This window comes from Episyrphus balteatus, chromosome 3, assembly GCF_945859705.1.
Source record: "Episyrphus balteatus chromosome 3, idEpiBalt1.1, whole genome shotgun sequence".
In the NCBI taxonomy this organism is placed as follows: Eukaryota; Metazoa; Arthropoda; class Insecta; order Diptera; family Syrphidae; genus Episyrphus; species Episyrphus balteatus.
Genome location: NC_079136.1, coordinates 56,814,780 through 56,834,496, shown reverse-complemented (window position 1 = coordinate 56,834,496; position 19,717 = coordinate 56,814,780). Strand labels below are relative to the sequence as shown.

General features: G+C 29.7%; 23 non-coding genes across 23 annotated transcripts; all 23 read left to right on the top strand.

Moving 5' to 3' along the window:
- Positions 1-687: 687 nt before the first annotated feature.
- LOC129917401 (5S ribosomal RNA) lies at positions 688-806 on the top strand. The gene has a single exon (XR_008772763.1). It is a non-coding gene; the product is annotated as a 5S ribosomal RNA (ribosomal RNA).
- A 1,816-nt stretch (positions 807-2,622) lies between these two features.
- LOC129917299 (5S ribosomal RNA) lies at positions 2,623-2,741 on the top strand. Its single transcript, XR_008772666.1, has one exon. It is a non-coding gene; the product is annotated as a 5S ribosomal RNA (ribosomal RNA).
- An 800-nt stretch (positions 2,742-3,541) lies between these two features.
- LOC129917298 (5S ribosomal RNA) lies at positions 3,542-3,660 on the top strand. Its single transcript, XR_008772665.1, has one exon. It is a non-coding gene; the product is annotated as a 5S ribosomal RNA (ribosomal RNA).
- A 797-nt stretch (positions 3,661-4,457) lies between these two features.
- LOC129917297 (5S ribosomal RNA) lies at positions 4,458-4,576 on the top strand. Its single transcript, XR_008772664.1, has one exon. It is a non-coding gene; the product is annotated as a 5S ribosomal RNA (ribosomal RNA).
- An 801-nt stretch (positions 4,577-5,377) lies between these two features.
- Positions 5,378-5,496, top strand: LOC129917295 (5S ribosomal RNA). The gene has a single exon (XR_008772662.1). It is a non-coding gene; the product is annotated as a 5S ribosomal RNA (ribosomal RNA).
- A 319-nt stretch (positions 5,497-5,815) lies between these two features.
- Positions 5,816-5,934, top strand: LOC129917293 (5S ribosomal RNA). The gene has a single exon (XR_008772661.1). It is a non-coding gene; the product is annotated as a 5S ribosomal RNA (ribosomal RNA).
- Positions 5,935-6,735: 801 nt separating this feature from the next.
- On the top strand, positions 6,736-6,854 carry LOC129917292 (5S ribosomal RNA). Its single transcript, XR_008772660.1, has one exon. It is a non-coding gene; the product is annotated as a 5S ribosomal RNA (ribosomal RNA).
- Positions 6,855-7,156: 302 nt separating this feature from the next.
- LOC129917291 (5S ribosomal RNA) lies at positions 7,157-7,275 on the top strand. Its single transcript, XR_008772659.1, has one exon. It is a non-coding gene; the product is annotated as a 5S ribosomal RNA (ribosomal RNA).
- Positions 7,276-8,079: 804 nt separating this feature from the next.
- LOC129917290 (5S ribosomal RNA) lies at positions 8,080-8,198 on the top strand. Its single transcript, XR_008772658.1, has one exon. It is a non-coding gene; the product is annotated as a 5S ribosomal RNA (ribosomal RNA).
- A 797-nt stretch (positions 8,199-8,995) lies between these two features.
- LOC129917289 (5S ribosomal RNA) lies at positions 8,996-9,114 on the top strand. The gene has a single exon (XR_008772657.1). It is a non-coding gene; the product is annotated as a 5S ribosomal RNA (ribosomal RNA).
- An 800-nt stretch (positions 9,115-9,914) lies between these two features.
- On the top strand, positions 9,915-10,033 carry LOC129917288 (5S ribosomal RNA). The gene has a single exon (XR_008772656.1). It is a non-coding gene; the product is annotated as a 5S ribosomal RNA (ribosomal RNA).
- Positions 10,034-10,832: 799 nt separating this feature from the next.
- LOC129917287 (5S ribosomal RNA) lies at positions 10,833-10,951 on the top strand. Its single transcript, XR_008772655.1, has one exon. It is a non-coding gene; the product is annotated as a 5S ribosomal RNA (ribosomal RNA).
- Positions 10,952-11,269: 318 nt separating this feature from the next.
- Positions 11,270-11,388, top strand: LOC129917286 (5S ribosomal RNA). Its single transcript, XR_008772654.1, has one exon. It is a non-coding gene; the product is annotated as a 5S ribosomal RNA (ribosomal RNA).
- Positions 11,389-12,189: 801 nt separating this feature from the next.
- LOC129917285 (5S ribosomal RNA) lies at positions 12,190-12,308 on the top strand. The gene has a single exon (XR_008772653.1). It is a non-coding gene; the product is annotated as a 5S ribosomal RNA (ribosomal RNA).
- Positions 12,309-12,610: 302 nt separating this feature from the next.
- Positions 12,611-12,729, top strand: LOC129917283 (5S ribosomal RNA). The gene has a single exon (XR_008772651.1). It is a non-coding gene; the product is annotated as a 5S ribosomal RNA (ribosomal RNA).
- An 803-nt stretch (positions 12,730-13,532) lies between these two features.
- Positions 13,533-13,651, top strand: LOC129917282 (5S ribosomal RNA). The gene has a single exon (XR_008772650.1). It is a non-coding gene; the product is annotated as a 5S ribosomal RNA (ribosomal RNA).
- A 797-nt stretch (positions 13,652-14,448) lies between these two features.
- Positions 14,449-14,567, top strand: LOC129917281 (5S ribosomal RNA). The gene has a single exon (XR_008772649.1). It is a non-coding gene; the product is annotated as a 5S ribosomal RNA (ribosomal RNA).
- Positions 14,568-15,367: 800 nt separating this feature from the next.
- LOC129917280 (5S ribosomal RNA) lies at positions 15,368-15,486 on the top strand. The gene has a single exon (XR_008772648.1). It is a non-coding gene; the product is annotated as a 5S ribosomal RNA (ribosomal RNA).
- Positions 15,487-16,285: 799 nt separating this feature from the next.
- On the top strand, positions 16,286-16,404 carry LOC129917279 (5S ribosomal RNA). Its single transcript, XR_008772647.1, has one exon. It is a non-coding gene; the product is annotated as a 5S ribosomal RNA (ribosomal RNA).
- A 318-nt stretch (positions 16,405-16,722) lies between these two features.
- Positions 16,723-16,841, top strand: LOC129917277 (5S ribosomal RNA). The gene has a single exon (XR_008772646.1). It is a non-coding gene; the product is annotated as a 5S ribosomal RNA (ribosomal RNA).
- An 800-nt stretch (positions 16,842-17,641) lies between these two features.
- Positions 17,642-17,760, top strand: LOC129917276 (5S ribosomal RNA). Its single transcript, XR_008772645.1, has one exon. It is a non-coding gene; the product is annotated as a 5S ribosomal RNA (ribosomal RNA).
- A 302-nt stretch (positions 17,761-18,062) lies between these two features.
- Positions 18,063-18,181, top strand: LOC129917275 (5S ribosomal RNA). Its single transcript, XR_008772644.1, has one exon. It is a non-coding gene; the product is annotated as a 5S ribosomal RNA (ribosomal RNA).
- Positions 18,182-18,988: 807 nt separating this feature from the next.
- On the top strand, positions 18,989-19,107 carry LOC129917274 (5S ribosomal RNA). Its single transcript, XR_008772643.1, has one exon. It is a non-coding gene; the product is annotated as a 5S ribosomal RNA (ribosomal RNA).
- The last annotated feature ends 610 nt before the right edge of the window (positions 19,108-19,717 follow it).

Sequence of the window (19,717 nt, the reverse complement as noted above, 5' to 3'; positions counted from 1 at the left end):
GAGGGCACTACCTAGTGATTTTTGCCATTGAAAATCGGTTTTATTTGGTATTGTGCTTAGCTACGAATTGTTAAATGTTATTTTTTTGTCATGATGACGAAAAAAGTAAAAAAAAAAAATAAAATCTGATTTTTTTATGTTTGAAGATTTGACGAACAAATTGTTTTTTTTTTAACTCTCATAATTTATGTGAACATTTTTTAAACAGCTCATAAAATAAGTGAATAGTATGTATGTATTTGGTTCGTACTTACGTTAAAGTCATTTAAGTAAGATTTTTCATGTGAGATTTTTTTCTGTACATTTGCATTGAAAGCAGTGCCCCTGAAAGTAGGCAGTGATTTTTTTTTTAAATTTTAAGTCAACTCATAATTTTTTTTTAGAAAAATAAAAAAAATGTCAAAAATACTTGTTTTGTGGGCTAATTAACATTACATCTATCTTATACTTGCTACTAAAACACCATATGAAATAAAAAAAAAACTAACATTATTTTGTATTTCATGTTGTTATGCCTTAAAGAAACTCAATTCAATCGAAAGGGGTTGAAAACTTGACAACATAATAAATACTGCTCACAACTCACATTGCAATTAATTAAATCTAAAGTCTCGTTGCATTAACTAATATTATTCCAATTGGAATAGAAAAATTTCTCATAAGTTTCAACTTTGATAAGAAGTTTTCGCCAACGACCATACCACGATGAAAATATCGGTTCTCGTCCGATCATCGAAATCAAGCATCGTCGGGCGCGGTTAGTACTTAGATGGGGGACCGCTTGGGAACACCGCGTGTTGTTGGCACACGTGCCTTTTTGCCAGTATAAGGCTCTCTAGTCATACTTTTTTTGTTTTTAATTTTTTATTCTATTTCATGTGTGAAATTTGAAATTTGTTTTTTTTTTTTTAATTTCGTATGAGGGCACTACCTAGTGATTTTTGCCATTGAAAATCGGTTTTATTTGGTATTGTGCTTAGCTACGAATTGTTAAATGTTATTTTTTTGTCATGATGACGAAAAAAGTAAAAAAAAAAATAAAATCTGATTTTTTTATGTTTGAAGATTTGACGAACAAATTGTTTTTTTTTTAACTCTCATAATTTATGTGAACATTTTTTAAACAGCTCATAAAATAAGTGAATAGTATGTATGTATTTGGTTCGTACTTACGTTAAAGTCATTTAAGTAAGATTTTTCATGTGAGATTTTTTTCTGTACATTTGCATTGAAAGCAGTGCCCCTGAAAGTAGGCAGTGATTTTTTTTTAAATTTTAAGTCAACTCATAATTTTTTTTTAGAAAAATAAAAAAAAATGTCAAAAATACTTGTTTTGTGGGCTAATTAACATTACATCTATCTTATACTTGCTACTAAAACACCATATGAAATAAAAAATAAATTGCACGACTGGGGTCGCACGTACTTGCTCTTATGCTTAAAGTAACTATAATGTTAAAGCTTTTTATTCAAGAAATTTAAAATTCGATATTTTGAAGAAATTTCATAAGTAGTATAAAAAAATTAAATCTGTTTTTATAATTAATAAAACTCCGTTTTAAAATATCTTAAAAAAAAAAACAAATATGCCATTTTATTTCTCGTATAAAAAGGTATTTTTAGAAAAAAAATTTTGAAAATTGTAGGAGCCGTTTTTTAAAAAAATAATTTTTTATATATAAAATTTTTTTAACATTTTTCAAAAAAAAAGTTGGTATGCCATTTTGAAGAAATAATTAATTTACACATAAAAACTAAATTTCAAAATTTTTCATTGATCCGTTTTCAAAAAATTGATTTTTCAAAAAAAAATTTTGAAATATTTTTTAAAAAACCAAAAATGCGTTTTTTGAAAATTTTCTAAAATTTTAATATTATCTTAACTAACACACTTTTGTATAAAAATTTTTCATTTAAATCGGGTTAATTTTGTACGAGATATTCAGAAACGAAAAAAAACCGTTCTATGACAGGTACCGTTAATAACGGTACAAAAAATATTTTTTTTATTTAAAAAGTTGGCCCTTATGTGTAGTATTACACACAAAAATTTTAATCAAAATCGTTAGAGCCGTTTTTGAAAAAAAATTAACTTTTCTATTTCCGTTATATGGCAGGTACCGTTAGTTTTGGTCATAAAAAAAAAATTTCAATTTCCCCTCTAGGGAATCACCAAAAACTGCTAACTACCAAGTTTGAAGAAAATCACTTCACTCGTTTAGGCTGCAGCTCCAGATAGAGACAGACGGACAGACAGACAGACAGACAGACAGACAGACAGACAGACAGACAGAATTGCCGGACCCACTTTTTTGGCATTCTCCATCATCGTAATGTCATGTAAAATTGTTATCTCGAGTTCGATTTTTTTTACGAATCCTAAACTTGCCCTATAGTACCTATATCGCAAGTAAAAAACTAACATTATTTTGTATTTCATGTTGTTATGCCTTAAAGAAACTCAATTCAATCGAAAGGGGTTGAAAACTTGACAACATAATAAATACTGCTCACAACTCACATTGCAATTAATTAAATCTAAAGTCTCGTTGCATTAACTAATATTATTCCAATTGGAATAGAAAAATTTCTCATAAGTTTCAACTTTGATAAGAAGTTTTCGCCAACGACCATACCACGATGAAAATATCGGTTCTCGTCCGATCACCGAAATCAAGCATCGTCGGGCGCGGTTAGTACTTAGATGGGGGACCGCTTGGGAACACCGCGTGTTGTTGGCACACGTGCCTTTTTGCCAGTATAAGGCTCTCTAGTCATACTTTTTTGTTTTTAATTTTTTATTCTATTTCATGTGTGAAATTTGAAATTTGTTTTTTTTTTTTTAATTTCGTATGAGGGCACTACCTAGTGATTTTTGCCATTGAAAATCGGTTTTATTTGGTATTGTGCTTAGCTACGAATTGTTAAATGTTATTTTTTTGTCATGATGACGAAAAAAGTAAAAAAAAAATAAAATCTGATTTTTTTATGTTTGAAGATTTGACGAACAAATTGTTTTTTTTTTTAACTCTCATAATTTATGTGAACATTTTTTAAACAGCTCATAAAATAAGTGAATAGTATGTATGTATTTGGTTCGTACTTACGTTAAAGTCATTTAAGTAAGATTTTTCATGTGAGATTTTTTTCTGTACATTTGCATTGAAAGCAGTGCCCCTGAAAGTAGGCAGTGATTTTTTTTTAAATTTTAAGTCAACTCATAATTTTTTTTTTAGAAAAATAAAAAAAAATGTCAAAAATACTTGTTTTGTGGGCTAATTAACATTACATCTATCTTATACTTGCTACTAAAACACCATATGAAATAAAAAAAAAACTAACATTATTTTGTATTTCATGTTGTTATGCCTTAAAGAAACTCAATTCAATCGAAAGGGGTTGAAAACTTGACAACATAATAAATACTGCTCACAACTCACATTGCAATTAATTAAATCTAAAGTCTCGTTGCATTAACTAATATTATTCCAATTGGAATAGAAAAATTTCTCATAAGTTTCAACTTTGATAAGAAGTTTTCGCCAACGACCATACCACGATGAAAATATCGGTTCTCGTCCGATCACCGAAATCAAGCATCGTCGGGCGCGGTTAGTACTTAGATGGGGGACCGCTTGGGAACACCGCGTGTTGTTGGCACACGTGCCTTTTTGCCAGTATAAGGCTCTCTAGTCATACTTTTTTGTTTTTAATTTTTTATTCTATTTCATGTGTGAAATTTGAAATTTGTTTTTTTTTTTTTAATTTCGTATGAGGCACTACCTAGTGATTTTTGCCATTGAAAATCGGTTTTATTTGGTATTGTGCTTAGCTACGAATTGTTAAATGTTATTTTTTTGTCATGATGACGAAAAAAGTAAAAAAAAAATAAAATCTGATTTTTTTATGTTTGAAGATTTGACGAACAAATTGTTTTTTTTTTAACTCTCATAATTTATGTGAACATTTTTTAAACAGCTCATAAAATAAGTGAATAGTATGTATGTATTTGGTTCGTACTTACGTTAAAGTCATTTAAGTAAGATTTTTCATGTGAGATTTTTTTCTGTACATTTGCATTGAAAGCAGTGCCCCTGAAAGTAGGCAGTGATTTTTTTTTAAATTTTAAGTCAACTCATAATTTTTTTTTAGAAAAATAAAAAAAAATGTCAAAAATACTTGTTTTGTGGGCTAATTAACATTACATCTATCTTATACTTGCTACTAAAACACCATATGAAATAAAAAAAAAACTAACATTATTTTGTATTTCATGTTGTTATGCCTTAAAGAAACTCAATTCAATCGAAAGGGGTTGAAAACTTGACAACATAATAAATACTGCTCACAACTCACATTGCAATTAATTAAATCTAAAGTCTCGTTGCATTAACTAATATTATTCCAATTGGAATAGAAAAATTTCTCATAAGTTTCAACTTTGATAAGAAGTTTTCGCCAACGACCATACCACGATGAAAATATCGGTTCTCGTCCGATCACCGAAATCAAGCATCGTCGGGCGCGGTTAGTACTTAGATGGGGGACCGCTTGGGAACACCGCGTGTTGTTGGCACACGTGCCTTTTTGCCAGTATAAGGCTCTCTAGTCATACTTTTTTGTTTTTAATTTTTTATTCTATTTCATGTGTGAAATTTGAAATTTGTTTTTTTTTTTTTAATTTCGTATGAGGGCACTACCTAGTGATTTTTGCCATTGAAAATCGGTTTTATTTGGTATTGTGCTTAGCTACGAATTGTTAAATGTTATTTTTTTTGTCATGATGACGAAAAAAGTAAAAAAAAAATAAAATCTGATTTTTTTATGTTTGAAGATTTGACGAACAAATTGTTTTTTTTTTTAACTCTCATAATTTATGTGAACATTTTTTAAACAGCTCATAAAATAAGTGAATAGTATGTATGTATTTGGTTCGTACTTACGTTAAAGTCATTTAAGTAAGATTTTTCATGTGAGATTTTTTTCTGTACATTTGCATTGAAAGCAGTGCCCCTGAAAGTAGGCAGTGATTTTTTTTTTAAATTTTAAGTCAACTCATAATTTTTTTTTAGAAAAATAAAAAAAAATGTCAAAAATACTTGTTTTGTGGGCTAATTAACATTACATCTATCTTATACTTGCTACTAAAACACCATATGAAATAAAAAAAAAACTAACATTATTTTGTATTTCATGTTGTTATGCCTTAAAGAAACTCAATTCAATCGAAAGGGGTTGAAAACTTGACAACATAATAAATACTGCTCACAACTCACATTGCAATTAATTAAATCTAAAGTCTCGTCGCATTAACTAATATTATTCCAATTGGAATAGAAAAATTTCTCATAAGTTTCAACTTTGATAAGAAGTTTTCGCCAACGACCATACCACGATGAAAATATCGGTTCTCGTCCGATCACCGAAATCAAGCATCGTCGGGCGCGGTTAGTACTTAGATGGGGGACCGCTTGGGAACACCGCGTGTTGTTGGCACACGTGCCTTTTTGCCAGTATAAGGCTCTCTAGTCATACTTTTTTTGTTTTTAATTTTGTATTCTATTTCATGTGTGAAATTTGAAATTTTTTTTTTTTTTTTAAATTTCGTATGAGGGCACTACCTAGTGATTTTTGCCATTGAAAATCGGTTTTATTTGGTATTGTGCTTAGCTACGAATTGTTTAATGTTATTTTTTTGTCATGATGACGAAAAAAGTAAAAAAAAAATAAAATCTGATTTTTTTATGTTTGAAGATTTGACGAACAAATTTTTTTTTTTAACTCTCATAATTTATGTGAACATTTTTTTGTTTTCGCCAACGACCATACCACGATGAAAATATCGGTTCTCGTCCGATCACCGAAATCAAGCATCGTCGGGCGCGGTTAGTACTTAGATGGGGGACCGCTTGGGAACACCGCGTGTTGTTGGCACACGTGCCTTTTTGCCAGTATAAGGCTCTCTAGTCATACTTTTTTGTTTTTAATTTTTTATTCTATTTCATGTGTGAAATTTGAAATTTGTTTTTTTTTTTTTAATTTCGTATGAGGGCACTACCTAGTGATTTTTGCCATTGAAAATCGGTTTTATTTGGTATTGTGCTTAGCTACGAATTGTTAAATGTTATTTTTTTTGTCATGATGACGAAAAAAGTAAAAAAAAAATAAAATCTGATTTTTTTATGTTTGAAGATTTGACGAACAAATTGTTTTTTTTTTTAACTCTCATAATTTATGTGAACATTTTTTAAACAGCTCATAAAATAAGTGAATAGTATGTATGTATTTGGTTCGTACTTACGTTAAAGTCATTTAAGTAAGATTTTTCATGTGAGATTTTTTTCTGTACATTTGCATTGAAAGCAGTGCCCCTGAAAGTAGGCAGTGATTTTTTTTTTAAATTTTAAGTCAACTCATAATTTTTTTTTAGAAAAATAAAAAAAAATGTCAAAAATACTTGTTTTGTGGGCTAATTAACATTACATCTATCTTATACTTGCTACTAAAACACCATATGAAATAAAAAAAAAACTAACATTATTTTGTATTTCATGTTGTTATGCCTTAAAGAAACTCAATTCAATCGAAAGGGGTTGAAAACTTGACAACATAATAAATACTGCTCACAACTCACATTGCAATTAATTAAATCTAAAGTCTCGTCGCATTAACTAATATTATTCCAATTGGAATAGAAAAATTTCTCATAAGTTTCAACTTTGATAAGAAGTTTTCGCCAACGACCATACCACGATGAAAATATCGGTTCTCGTCCGATCACCGAAATCAAGCATCGTCGGGCGCGGTTAGTACTTAGATGGGGGACCGCTTGGGAACACCGCGTGTTGTTGGCACACGTGCCTTTTTGCCAGTATAAGGCTCTCTAGTCATACTTTTTTTGTTTTTAATTTTGTATTCTATTTCATGTGTGAAATTTGAAATTTTTTTTTTTTTTTAAATTTCGTATGATTTTTGCCATTGAAAATCGGTTTTATTTGGTATTGTGCTTAGCTACGAATTGTTTAATGTTATTTTTTTGTCATGATGACGAAAAAAGTAAAAAAAAAATAAAATCTGATTTTTTTATGTTTGAAGATTTGACGAACAAATTTTTTTTTTTAACTCTCATAATTTATGTGAACATTTTTTTGTTTTCGCCAACGACCATACCACGATGAAAATATCGGTTCTCGTCCGATCACCGAAATCAAGCATCGTCGGGCGCGGTTAGTACTTAGATGGGGGACCGCTTGGGAACACCGCGTGTTGTTGGCACACGTGCCTTTTTGCCAGTATAAGGCTCTCTAGTCATACTTTTTTGTTTTTAATTTTTTATTCTATTTCATGTGTGAAATTTGAAATTTGTTTTTTTTTTTTTTAATTTCGTATGAGGGCACTACCTAGTGATTTTTGCCATTGAAAATCGGTTTTATTTGGTATTGTGCTTAGCTACGAATTGTTAAATGTTATTTTTTTTGTCATGATGACGAAAAAAGTAAAAAAAAAATAAAATCTGATTTTTTTATGTTTGAAGATTTGACGAACAAATTGTTTTTTTTTTTTAACTCTCATAATTTATGTGAACATTTTTTAAACAGCTCATAAAATAAGTGAATAGTATGTATGTATTTGGTTCGTACTTACGTTAAAGTCATTTAAGTAAGATTTTTCATGTGAGATTTTTTTCTGTACATTTGCATTGAAAGCAGTGCCCCTGAAAGTAGGCAGTGATTTTTTTTTTAAATTTTAAGTCAACTCATAATTTTTTTTTAGAAAAATAAAAAAAAATGTCAAAAATACTTGTTTTGTGGGCTAATTAACATTACATCTATCTTATACTTGCTACTAAAACACCATATGAAATAAAAAAAAAAACTAACATTATTTTGTATTTCATGTTGTTATGCCTTAAAGAAACTCAATTCAATCGAAAGGGGTTGAAAACTTGACAACATAATAAATACTGCTCACAACTCACATTGCAATTAATTAAATCTAAAGTCTCGTCGCATTAACTAATATTATTCCAATTGGAATAGAAAAATTTCTCATAAGTTTCAACTTTGATAAGAAGTTTTCGCCAACGACCATACCACGATGAAAATATCGGTTCTCGTCCGATCACCGAAATCAAGCATCGTCGGGCGCGGTTAGTACTTAGATGGGGGACCGCTTGGGAACACCGCGTGTTGTTGGCACACGTGCCTTTTTGCCAGTATAAGGCTCTCTAGTCATACTTTTTTGTTTTTAATTTTTTATTCTATTTCATGTGTGAAATTTGAAATTTGTTTTTTTTTTTTTAATTTCGTATGAGGCACTACCTAGTGATTTTTGCCATTGAAAATCGGTTTTATTTGGTATTGTGCTTAGCTACGAATTGTTAAATGTTATTTTTTTGTCATGATGACGAAAAAAGTAAAAAAAAAATAAAATCTGATTTTTTTATGTTTGAAGATTTGACGAACAAATTGTTTTTTTTTTAACTCTCATAATTTATGTGAACATTTTTTAAACAGCTCATAAAATAAGTGAATAGTATGTATGTATTTGGTTCGTACTTACGTTAAAGTCATTTAAGTAAGATTTTTCATGTGAGATTTTTTTCTGTACATTTGCATTGAAAGCAGTGCCCCTGAAAGTAGGCAGTGATTTTTTTTTAAATTTTAAGTCAACTCATAATTTTTTTTTAGAAAAATAAAAAAAAATGTCAAAAATACTTGTTTTGTGGGCTAATTAACATTACATCTATCTTATACTTGCTACTAAAACACCATATGAAATAAAAAAAAAACTAACATTATTTTGTATTTCATGTTGTTATGCCTTAAAGAAACTCAATTCAATCGAAAGGGGTTGAAAACTTGACAACATAATAAATACTGCTCACAACTCACATTGCAATTAATTAAATCTAAAGTCTCGTTGCATTAACTAATATTATTCCAATTGGAATAGAAAAATTTCTCATAAGTTTCAACTTTGATAAGAAGTTTTCGCCAACGACCATACCACGATGAAAATATCGGTTCTCGTCCGATCACCGAAATCAAGCATCGTCGGGCGCGGTTAGTACTTAGATGGGGGACCGCTTGGGAACACCGCGTGTTGTTGGCACACGTGCCTTTTTGCCAGTATAAGGCTCTCTAGTCATACTTTTTTGTTTTTAATTTTTTATTCTATTTCATGTGTGAAATTTGAAATTTGTTTTTTTTTTTTAATTTCGTATGAGGGCACTACCTAGTGATTTTTGCCATTGAAAATCGGTTTTATTTGGTATTGTGCTTAGCTACGAATTGTTAAATGTTATTTTTTTTGTCATGATGACGAAAAAAGTAAAAAAAAAATAAAATCTGATTTTTTTATGTTTGAAGATTTGACGAACAAATTGTTTTTTTTTTTAACTCTCATAATTTATGTGAACATTTTTTAAACAGCTCATAAAATAAGTGAATAGTATGTATGTATTTGGTTCGTACTTACGTTAAAGTCATTTAAGTAAGATTTTTCATGTGAGATTTTTTTCTGTACATTTGCATTGAAAGCAGTGCCCCTGAAAGTAGGCAGTGATTTTTTTTTTAAATTTTAAGTCAACTCATAATTTTTTTTTAGAAAAATAAAAAAAAATGTCAAAAATACTTGTTTTGTGGGCTAATTAACATTACATCTATCTTATACTTGCTACTAAAACACCATATGAAATAAAAAAAAAACTAACATTATTTTGTATTTCATGTTGTTATGCCTTAAAGAAACTCAATTCAATCGAAAGGGGTTGAAAACTTGACAACATAATAAATACTGCTCACAACTCACATTGCAATTAATTAAATCTAAAGTCTCGTCGCATTAACTAATATTATTCCAATTGGAATAGAAAAATTTCTCATAAGTTTCAACTTTGATAAGAAGTTTTCGCCAACGACCATACCACGATGAAAATATCGGTTCTCGTCCGATCACCGAAATCAAGCATCGTCGGGCGCGGTTAGTACTTAGATGGGGGACCGCTTGGGAACACCGCGTGTTGTTGGCACACGTGCCTTTTTGCCAGTATAAGGCTCTCTAGTCATACTTTTTTGTTTTTAATTTTTTATTCTATTTCATGTGTGAAATTTGAAATTTGTTTTTTTTTTTTTAATTTCGTATGAGGGCACTACCTAGTGATTTTTGCCATTGAAAATCGGTTTTATTTGGTATTGTGCTTAGCTACGAATTGTTAAATGTTATTTTTTTGTCATGATGACGAAAAAAGTAAAAAAAAAATAAAATCTGATTTTTTTATGTTTGAAGATTTGACGAACAAATTGTTTTTTTTTTAACTCTCATAATTTATGTGAACATTTTTTAAACAGCTCATAAAATAAGTGAATAGTATGTATGTATTTGGTTCGTACTTACGTTAAAGTCATTTAAGTAAGATTTTTCATGTGAGATTTTTTTCTGTACATTTGCATTGAAAGCAGTGCCCCTGAAAGTAGGCAGTGATTTTTTTTTTAAATTTTAAGTCAACTCATAATTTTTTTTTAGAAAAATAAAAAAAAATGTCAAAAATACTTGTTTTGTGGGCTAATTAACATTACATCTATCTTATACTTGCTACTAAAACACCATATGAAATAAAAAAAAAACTAACATTATTTTGTATTTCATGTTGTTATGCCTTAAAGAAACTCAATTCAATCGAAAGGGGTTGAAAACTTGACAACATAATAAATACTGCTCACAACTCACATTGCAATTAATTAAATCTAAAGTCTCGTTGCATTAACTAATATTATTCCAATTGGAATAGAAAAATTTCTCATAAGTTTCAACTTTGATAAGAAGTTTTCGCCAACGACCATACCACGATGAAAATATCGGTTCTCGTCCGATCACCGAAATCAAGCATCGTCGGGCGCGGTTAGTACTTAGATGGGGGACCGCTTGGGAACACCGCGTGTTGTTGGCACACGTGCCTTTTTGCCAGTATAAGGCTCTCTAGTCATACTTTTTTGTTTTTAATTTTTTATTCTATTTCATGTGTGAAATTTGAAATTTGTTTTTTTTTTTTTAATTTCGTATGAGGGCACTACCTAGTGATTTTTGCCATTGAAAATCGGTTTTATTTGGTATTGTGCTTAGCTACGAATTGTTTAATGTTATTTTTTTGTCATGATGACGAAAAAAGTAAAAAAAAAATAAAATCTGATTTTTTTATGTTTGAAGATTTGACGAACAAATTTTTTTTTTTAACTCTCATAATTTATGTGAACATTTTTTTGTTTTCGCCAACGACCATACCACGATGAAAATATCGGTTCTCGTCCGATCACCGAAATCAAGCATCGTCGGGCGCGGTTAGTACTTAGATGGGGGACCGCTTGGGAACACCGCGTGTTGTTGGCACACGTGCCTTTTTGCCAGTATAAGGCTCTCTAGTCATACTTTTTTGTTTTTAATTTTTTATTCTATTTCATGTGTGAAATTTGAAATTTGTTTTTTTTTTTTTAATTTCGTATGAGGGCACTACCTAGTGATTTTTGCCATTGAAAATCGGTTTTATTTGGTATTGTGCTTAGCTACGAATTGTTAAATGTTATTTTTTTTGTCATGATGACGAAAAAAGTAAAAAAAAAATAAAATCTGATTTTTTTATGTTTGAAGATTTGACGAACAAATTGTTTTTTTTTTTAACTCTCATAATTTATGTGAACATTTTTTAAACAGCTCATAAAATAAGTGAATAGTATGTATGTATTTGGTTCGTACTTACGTTAAAGTCATTTAAGTAAGATTTTTCATGTGAGATTTTTTTCTGTACATTTGCATTGAAAGCAGTGCCCCTGAAAGTAGGCAGTGATTTTTTTTTTAAATTTTAAGTCAACTCATAATTTTTTTTTAGAAAAATAAAAAAAAATGTCAAAAATACTTGTTTTGTGGGCTAATTAACATTACATCTATCTTATACTTGCTACTAAAACACCATATGAAATAAAAAAAAAACTAACATTATTTTGTATTTCATGTTGTTATGCCTTAAAGAAACTCAATTCAATCGAAAGGGGTTGAAAACTTGACAACATAATAAATACTGCTCACAACTCACATTGCAATTAATTAAATCTAAAGTCTCGTCGCATTAACTAATATTATTCCAATTGGAATAGAAAAATTTCTCATAAGTTTCAACTTTGATAAGAAGTTTTCGCCAACGACCATACCACGATGAAAATATCGGTTCTCGTCCGATCACCGAAATCAAGCATCGTCGGGCGCGGTTAGTACTTAGATGGGGGACCGCTTGGGAACACCGCGTGTTGTTGGCACACGTGCCTTTTTGCCAGTATAAGGCTCTCTAGTCATACTTTTTTTGTTTTTAATTTTGTATTCTATTTCATGTGTGAAATTTGAAATTTTTTTTTTTTTTTAAATTTCGTATGATTTTTGCCATTGAAAATCGGTTTTATTTGGTATTGTGCTTAGCTACGAATTGTTTAATGTTATTTTTTTGTCATGATGACGAAAAAAGTAAAAAAAAAATAAAATCTGATTTTTTTATGTTTGAAGATTTGACGAACAAATTTTTTTTTTTAACTCTCATAATTTATGTGAACATTTTTTTGTTTTCGCCAACGACCATACCACGATGAAAATATCGGTTCTCGTCCGATCACCGAAATCAAGCATCGTCGGGCGCGGTTAGTACTTAGATGGGGGACCGCTTGGGAACACCGCGTGTTGTTGGCACACGTGCCTTTTTGCCAGTATAAGGCTCTCTAGTCATACTTTTTTGTTTTTAATTTTTTATTCTATTTCATGTGTGAAATTTGAAATTTGTTTTTTTTTTTTTTAATTTCGTATGAGGGCACTACCTAGTGATTTTTGCCATTGAAAATCGGTTTTATTTGGTATTGTGCTTAGCTACGAATTGTTAAATGTTATTTTTTTTGTCATGATGACGAAAAAAGTAAAAAAAAAATAAAATCTGATTTTTTTATGTTTGAAGATTTGACGAACAAATTGTTTTTTTTTTTTAACTCTCATAATTTATGTGAACATTTTTTAAACAGCTCATAAAATAAGTGAATAGTATGTATGTATTTGGTTCGTACTTACGTTAAAGTCATTTAAGTAAGATTTTTCATGTGAGATTTTTTTCTGTACATTTGCATTGAAAGCAGTGCCCCTGAAAGTAGGCAGTGATTTTTTTTTTAAATTTTAAGTCAACTCATAATTTTTTTTTAGAAAAATAAAAAAAAATGTCAAAAATACTTGTTTTGTGGGCTAATTAACATTACATCTATCTTATACTTGCTACTAAAACACCATATGAAATAAAAAAAAAACTAACATTATTTTGTATTTCATGTTGTTATGCCTTAAAGAAACTCAATTCAATCGAAAGGGGTTGAAAACTTGACAACATAATAAATACTGCTCACAACTCACATTGCAATTAATTAAATCTAAAGTCTCGTCGCATTAACTAATATTATTCCAATTGGAATAGAAAAATTTCTCATAAGTTTCAACTTTGATAAGAAGTTTTCGCCAACGACCATACCACGATGAAAATATCGGTTCTCGTCCGATCACCGAAATCAAGCATCGTCGGGCGCGGTTAGTACTTAGATGGGGGACCGCTTGGGAACACCGCGTGTTGTTGGCACACGTGCCTTTTTGCCAGTATAAGGCTCTCTAGTCATACTTTTTTGTTTTTAATTTTTTATTCTATTTCATGTGTGAAATTTGAAATTTGTTTTTTTTTTTTTAATTTCGTATGAGGCACTACCTAGTGATTTTTGCCATTGAAAATCGGTTTTATTTGGTATTGTGCTTAGCTACGAATTGTTAAATGTTATTTTTTTGTCATGATGACGAAAAAAGTAAAAAAAAAATAAAATCTGATTTTTTTATGTTTGAAGATTTGACGAACAAATTGTTTTTTTTTTAACTCTCATAATTTATGTGAACATTTTTTAAACAGCTCATAAAATAAGTGAATAGTATGTATGTATTTGGTTCGTACTTACGTTAAAGTCATTTAAGTAAGATTTTTCATGTGAGATTTTTTTCTGTACATTTGCATTGAAAGCAGTGCCCCTGAAAGTAGGCAGTGATTTTTTTTTAAATTTTAAGTCAACTCATAATTTTTTTTTAGAAAAATAAAAAAAAATGTCAAAAATACTTGTTTTGTGGGCTAATTAACATTACATCTATCTTATACTTGCTACTAAAACACCATATGAAATAAAAAAAAAACTAACATTATTTTGTATTTCATGTTGTTATGCCTTAAAGAAACTCAATTCAATCGAAAGGGGTTGAAAACTTGACAACATAATAAATACTGCTCACAACTCACATTGCAATTAATTAAATCTAAAGTCTCGTTGCATTAACTAATATTATTCCAATTGGAATAGAAAAATTTCTCATAAGTTTCAACTTTGATAAGAAGTTTTCGCCAACGACCATACCACGATGAAAATATCGGTTCTCGTCCGATCACCGAAATCAAGCATCGTCGGGCGCGGTTAGTACTTAGATGGGGGACCGCTTGGGAACACCGCGTGTTGTTGGCACACGTGCCTTTTTGCCAGTATAAGGCTCTCTAGTCATACTTTTTTGTTTTTAATTTTTTATTCTATTTCATGTGTGAAATTTGAAATTTGTTTTTTTTTTTTAATTTCGTATGAGGGCACTACCTAGTGATTTTTGCCATTGAAAATCGGTTTTATTTGGTATTGTGCTTAGCTACGAATTGTTAAATGTTATTTTTTTTGTCATGATGACGAAAAAAGTAAAAAAAAAATAAAATCTGATTTTTTTATGTTTGAAGATTTGACGAACAAATTGTTTTTTTTTTTAACTCTCATAATTTATGTGAACATTTTTTAAACAGCTCATAAAATAAGTGAATAGTATGTATGTATTTGGTTCGTACTTACGTTAAAGTCATTTAAGTAAGATTTTTCATGTGAGATTTTTTTCTGTACATTTGCATTGAAAGCAGTGCCCCTGAAAGTAGGCAGTGATTTTTTTTTTAAATTTTAAGTCAACTCATAATTTTTTTTTAGAAAAATAAAAAAAAATGTCAAAAATACTTGTTTTGTGGGCTAATTAACATTACATCTATCTTATACTTGCTACTAAAACACCATATGAAATAAAAAAAAAACTAACATTATTTTGTATTTCATGTTGTTATGCCTTAAAGAAACTCAATTCAATCGAAAGGGGTTGAAAACTTGACAACATAATAAATACTGCTCACAACTCACATTGCAATTAATTAAATCTAAAGTCTCGTCGCATTAACTAATATTATTCCAATTGGAATAGAAAAATTTCTCATAAGTTTCAACTTTGATAAGAAGTTTTCGCCAACGACCATACCACGATGAAAATATCGGTTCTCGTCCGATCACCGAAATCAAGCATCGTCGGGCGCGGTTAGTACTTAGATGGGGGACCGCTTGGGAACACCGCGTGTTGTTGGCACACGTGCCTTTTTGCCAGTATAAGGCTCTCTAGTCATACTTTTTTGTTTTTAATTTTTTATTCTATTTCATGTGTGAAATTTGAAATTTGTTTTTTTTTTTTTAATTTCGTATGAGGGCACTACCTAGTGATTTTTGCCATTGAAAATCGGTTTTATTTGGTATTGTGCTTAGCTACGAATTGTTAAATGTTATTTTTTTGTCATGATGACGAAAAAAGTAAAAAAAAAATAAAATCTGATTTTTTTATGTTTGAAGATTTGACGAACAAATTGTTTTTTTTTTAACTCTCATAATTTATGTGAACATTTTTTAAACAGCTCATAAAATAAGTGAATAGTATGTATGTATTTGGTTCGTACTTACGTTAAAGTCATTTAAGTAAGATTTTTCATGTGAGATTTTTTTCTGTACATTTGCATTGAAAGCAGTGCCCCTGAAAGTAGGCAGTGATTTTTTTTTTAAATTTTAAGTCAACTCATAATTTTTTTTTAGAAAAATAAAAAAAAATGTCAAAAATACTTGTTTTGTGGGCTAATTAACATTACATCTATCTTATACTTGCTACTAAAACACCATATGAAATAAAAAAAAAACTAACATTATTTTGTATTTCATGTTGTTATGCCTTAAAGAAACTCAATTCAATCGAAAGGGGTTGAAAACTTGACAACATAATAAATACTGCTCACAACTCACATTGCAATTAATTAAATCTAAAGTCTCGTTGCATTAACTAATATTATTCCAATTGGAATAGAAAAATTTCTCATAAGTTTCAACTTTGATAAGAAGTTTTCGCCAACGACCATACCACGATGAAAATATCGGTTCTCGTCCGATCACCGAAATCAAGCATCGTCGGGCGCGGTTAGTACTTAGATGGGGGACCGCTTGGGAACACCGCGTGTTGTTGGCACACGTGCCTTTTTGCCAGTATAAGGCTCTCTAGTCATACTTTTTTGTTTTTAATTTTTTATTCTATTTCATGTGTGAAATTTGAAATTTGTTTTTTTTTTTTTAATTTCGTATGAGGGCACTACCTAGTGATTTTTGCCATTGAAAATCGGTTTTATTTGGTATTGTGCTTAGCTACGAATTGTTTAATGTTATTTTTTTGTCATGATGACGAAAAAAGTAAAAAAAAAATAAAATCTGATTTTTTTATGTTTGAAGATTTGACGAACAAATTTTTTTTTTTAACTCTCATAATTTATGTGAACATTTTTTTGTTTTCGCCAACGACCATACCACGATGAAAATATCGGTTCTCGTCCGATCACCGAAATCAAGCATCGTCGGGCGCGGTTAGTACTTAGATGGGGGACCGCTTGGGAACACCGCGTGTTGTTGGCACACGTGCCTTTTTGCCAGTATAAGGCTCTCTAGTCATACTTTTTTGTTTTTAATTTTTTATTCTATTTCATGTGTGAAATTTGAAATTTGTTTTTTTTTTTTTAATTTCGTATGAGGGCACTACCTAGTGATTTTTGCCATTGAAAATCGGTTTTATTTGGTATTGTGCTTAGCTACGAATTGTTAAATGTTATTTTTTTTGTCATGATGACGAAAAAAGTAAAAAAAAAATAAAATCTGATTTTTTTATGTTTGAAGATTTGACGAACAAATTGTTTTTTTTTTTTAACTCTCATAATTTATGTGAACATTTTTTAAACAGCTCATAAAATAAGTGAATAGTATGTATGTATTTGGTTCGTACTTACGTTAAAGTCATTTAAGTAAGATTTTTCATGTGAGATTTTTTTCTGTACATTTGCATTGAAAGCAGTGCCCCTGAAAGTAGGCAGTGATTTTTTTTTAAATTTTAAGTCAACTCATAATTTTTTTTTAGAAAAATAAAAAAAATGTCAAAAATACTTGTTTTGTGGGCTAATTAACATTACATCTATCTTATACTTGCTACTAAAACACCATATGAAATAAAAAAAAAACTAACATTATTTTGTATTTCATGTTGTTATGCCTTAAAGAAACTCAATTCAATCGAAAGGGGTTGAAAACTTGACAACATAATAAATACTGCTCACAACTCACATTGCAATTAATTAAATCTAAAGTCTCGTCGCATTAACTAATATTATTCCAATTGGAATAGAAAAATTTCTCATAAGTTTCAACTTTGATAAGAAGTTTTCGCCAACGACCATACCACGATGAAAATATCGGTTCTCGTCCGATCACCGAAATCAAGCATCGTCGGGCGCGGTTAGTACTTAGATGGGGGACCGCTTGGGAACACCGCGTGTTGTTGGCACACGTGCCTTTTTGCCAGTATAAGGCTCTCTAGTCATACTTTTTTTGTTTTTAATTTTGTATTCTATTTCATGTGTGAAATTTGAAATTTTTTTTTTTTTTTAAATTTCGTATGATTTTTGCCATTGAAAATCGGTTTTATTTGGTATTGTGCTTAGCTACGAATTGTTTAATGTTATTTTTTTGTCATGATGACGAAAAAAGTAAAAAAAAAATAAAATCTGATTTTTTTATGTTTGAAGATTTGACGAACAAATTTTTTTTTTTAACTCTCATAATTTATGTGAACATTTTTTTGTTTTCGCCAACGACCATACCACGATGAAAATATCGGTTCTCGTCCGATCACCGAAATCAAGCATCGTCGGGCGCGGTTAGTACTTAGATGGGGGACCGCTTGGGAACACCGCGTGTTGTTGGCACACGTGCCTTTTTGCCAGTATAAGGCTCTCTAGTCATACTTTTTTGTTTTTAATTTTTTATTCTATTTCATGTGTGAAATTTGAAATTTGTTTTTTTTTTTTTTAATTTCGTATGAGGGCACTACCTAGTGATTTTTGCCATTGAAAATCGGTTTTATTTGGTATTGTGCTTAGCTACGAATTGTTAAATGTTATTTTTTTTGTCATGATGACGAAAAAAGTAAAAAAAAAATAAAATCTGATTTTTTTATGTTTGAAGATTTGACGAACAAATTGTTTTTTTTTTTTAACTCTCATAATTTATGTGAACATTTTTTAAACAGCTCATAAAATAAGTGAATAGTACCTATGTATGTATTTGGTTCGTACTTACGTTAAAGTCATTTAAGTAAGATTTTTCATGTGAGATTTTTTTCTGTACATTTGCATTGAAAGCAGTGCCCCTGAAAGTAGGCAGTGATTTTTTTTTTAAATTTTAAGTCAACTCATAATTTTTTTTTAGAAAAATAAAAAAAAATGTCAAAAATACTTGTTTTGTGGGCTAATTAACATTACATCTATCTTATACTTGCTACTAAAACACCATATGAAATAAAAAAAAAACTAACATTATTTTGTATTTCATGTTGTTATGCCTTAAAGAAACTCAATTCAATCGAAAGGGGTTGAAAACTTGACAACATAATAAATACTGCTCACAACTCACATTGCAATTAATTAAATCTAAAGTCTCGTCGCATTAACTAATATTATTCCAATTGGAATAGAAAAATTTCTCATAAGTTTCAACTTTGATAAGAAGTTTTCGCCAACGACCATACCACGATGAAAATATCGGTTCTCGTCCGATCACCGAAATCAAGCATCGTCGGGCGCGGTTAGTACTTAGATGGGGGACCGCTTGGGAACACCGCGTGTTGTTGGCACACGTGCCTTTTTGCCAGTATAAGGCTCTCTAGTCATACTTTTTTGTTTTTAATTTTTTATTCTATTTCATGTGTGAAATTTGAAATTTGTTTTTTTTTTTTTAATTTCGTATGAGGGCACTACCTAGTGATTTTTGCCATTGAAAATCGGTTTTATTTGGTATTGTGCTTAGCTACGAATTGTTAAATGTTATTTTTTTGTCATGATGACGAAAAAAGTAAAAAAAAAATAAAATCTGATTTTTTTATGTTTGAAGATTTGACGAACAAATTGTTTTTTTTTTTAACTCTCATAATTTATGTGAACATTTTTTAAACAGCTCATAAAATAAGTGAATAGTATGTATGTATTTGGTTCGTACTTACGTTAAAGTCATTTAAGTAAGATTTTTCATGTGAGATTTTTTTCTGTACATTTGCATTGAAAGCAGTGCCCCTGAAAGTAGGCAGTGATTTTTTTTTAAATTTTAAGTCAACTCATAATTTTTTTTTAGAAAAATAAAAAAAAATGTCAAAAATACTTGTTTTGTGGGCTAATTAACATTACATCTATCTTATACTTGCTACTAAAACACCATATGAAATAAAAAAAAAACTAACATTATTTTGT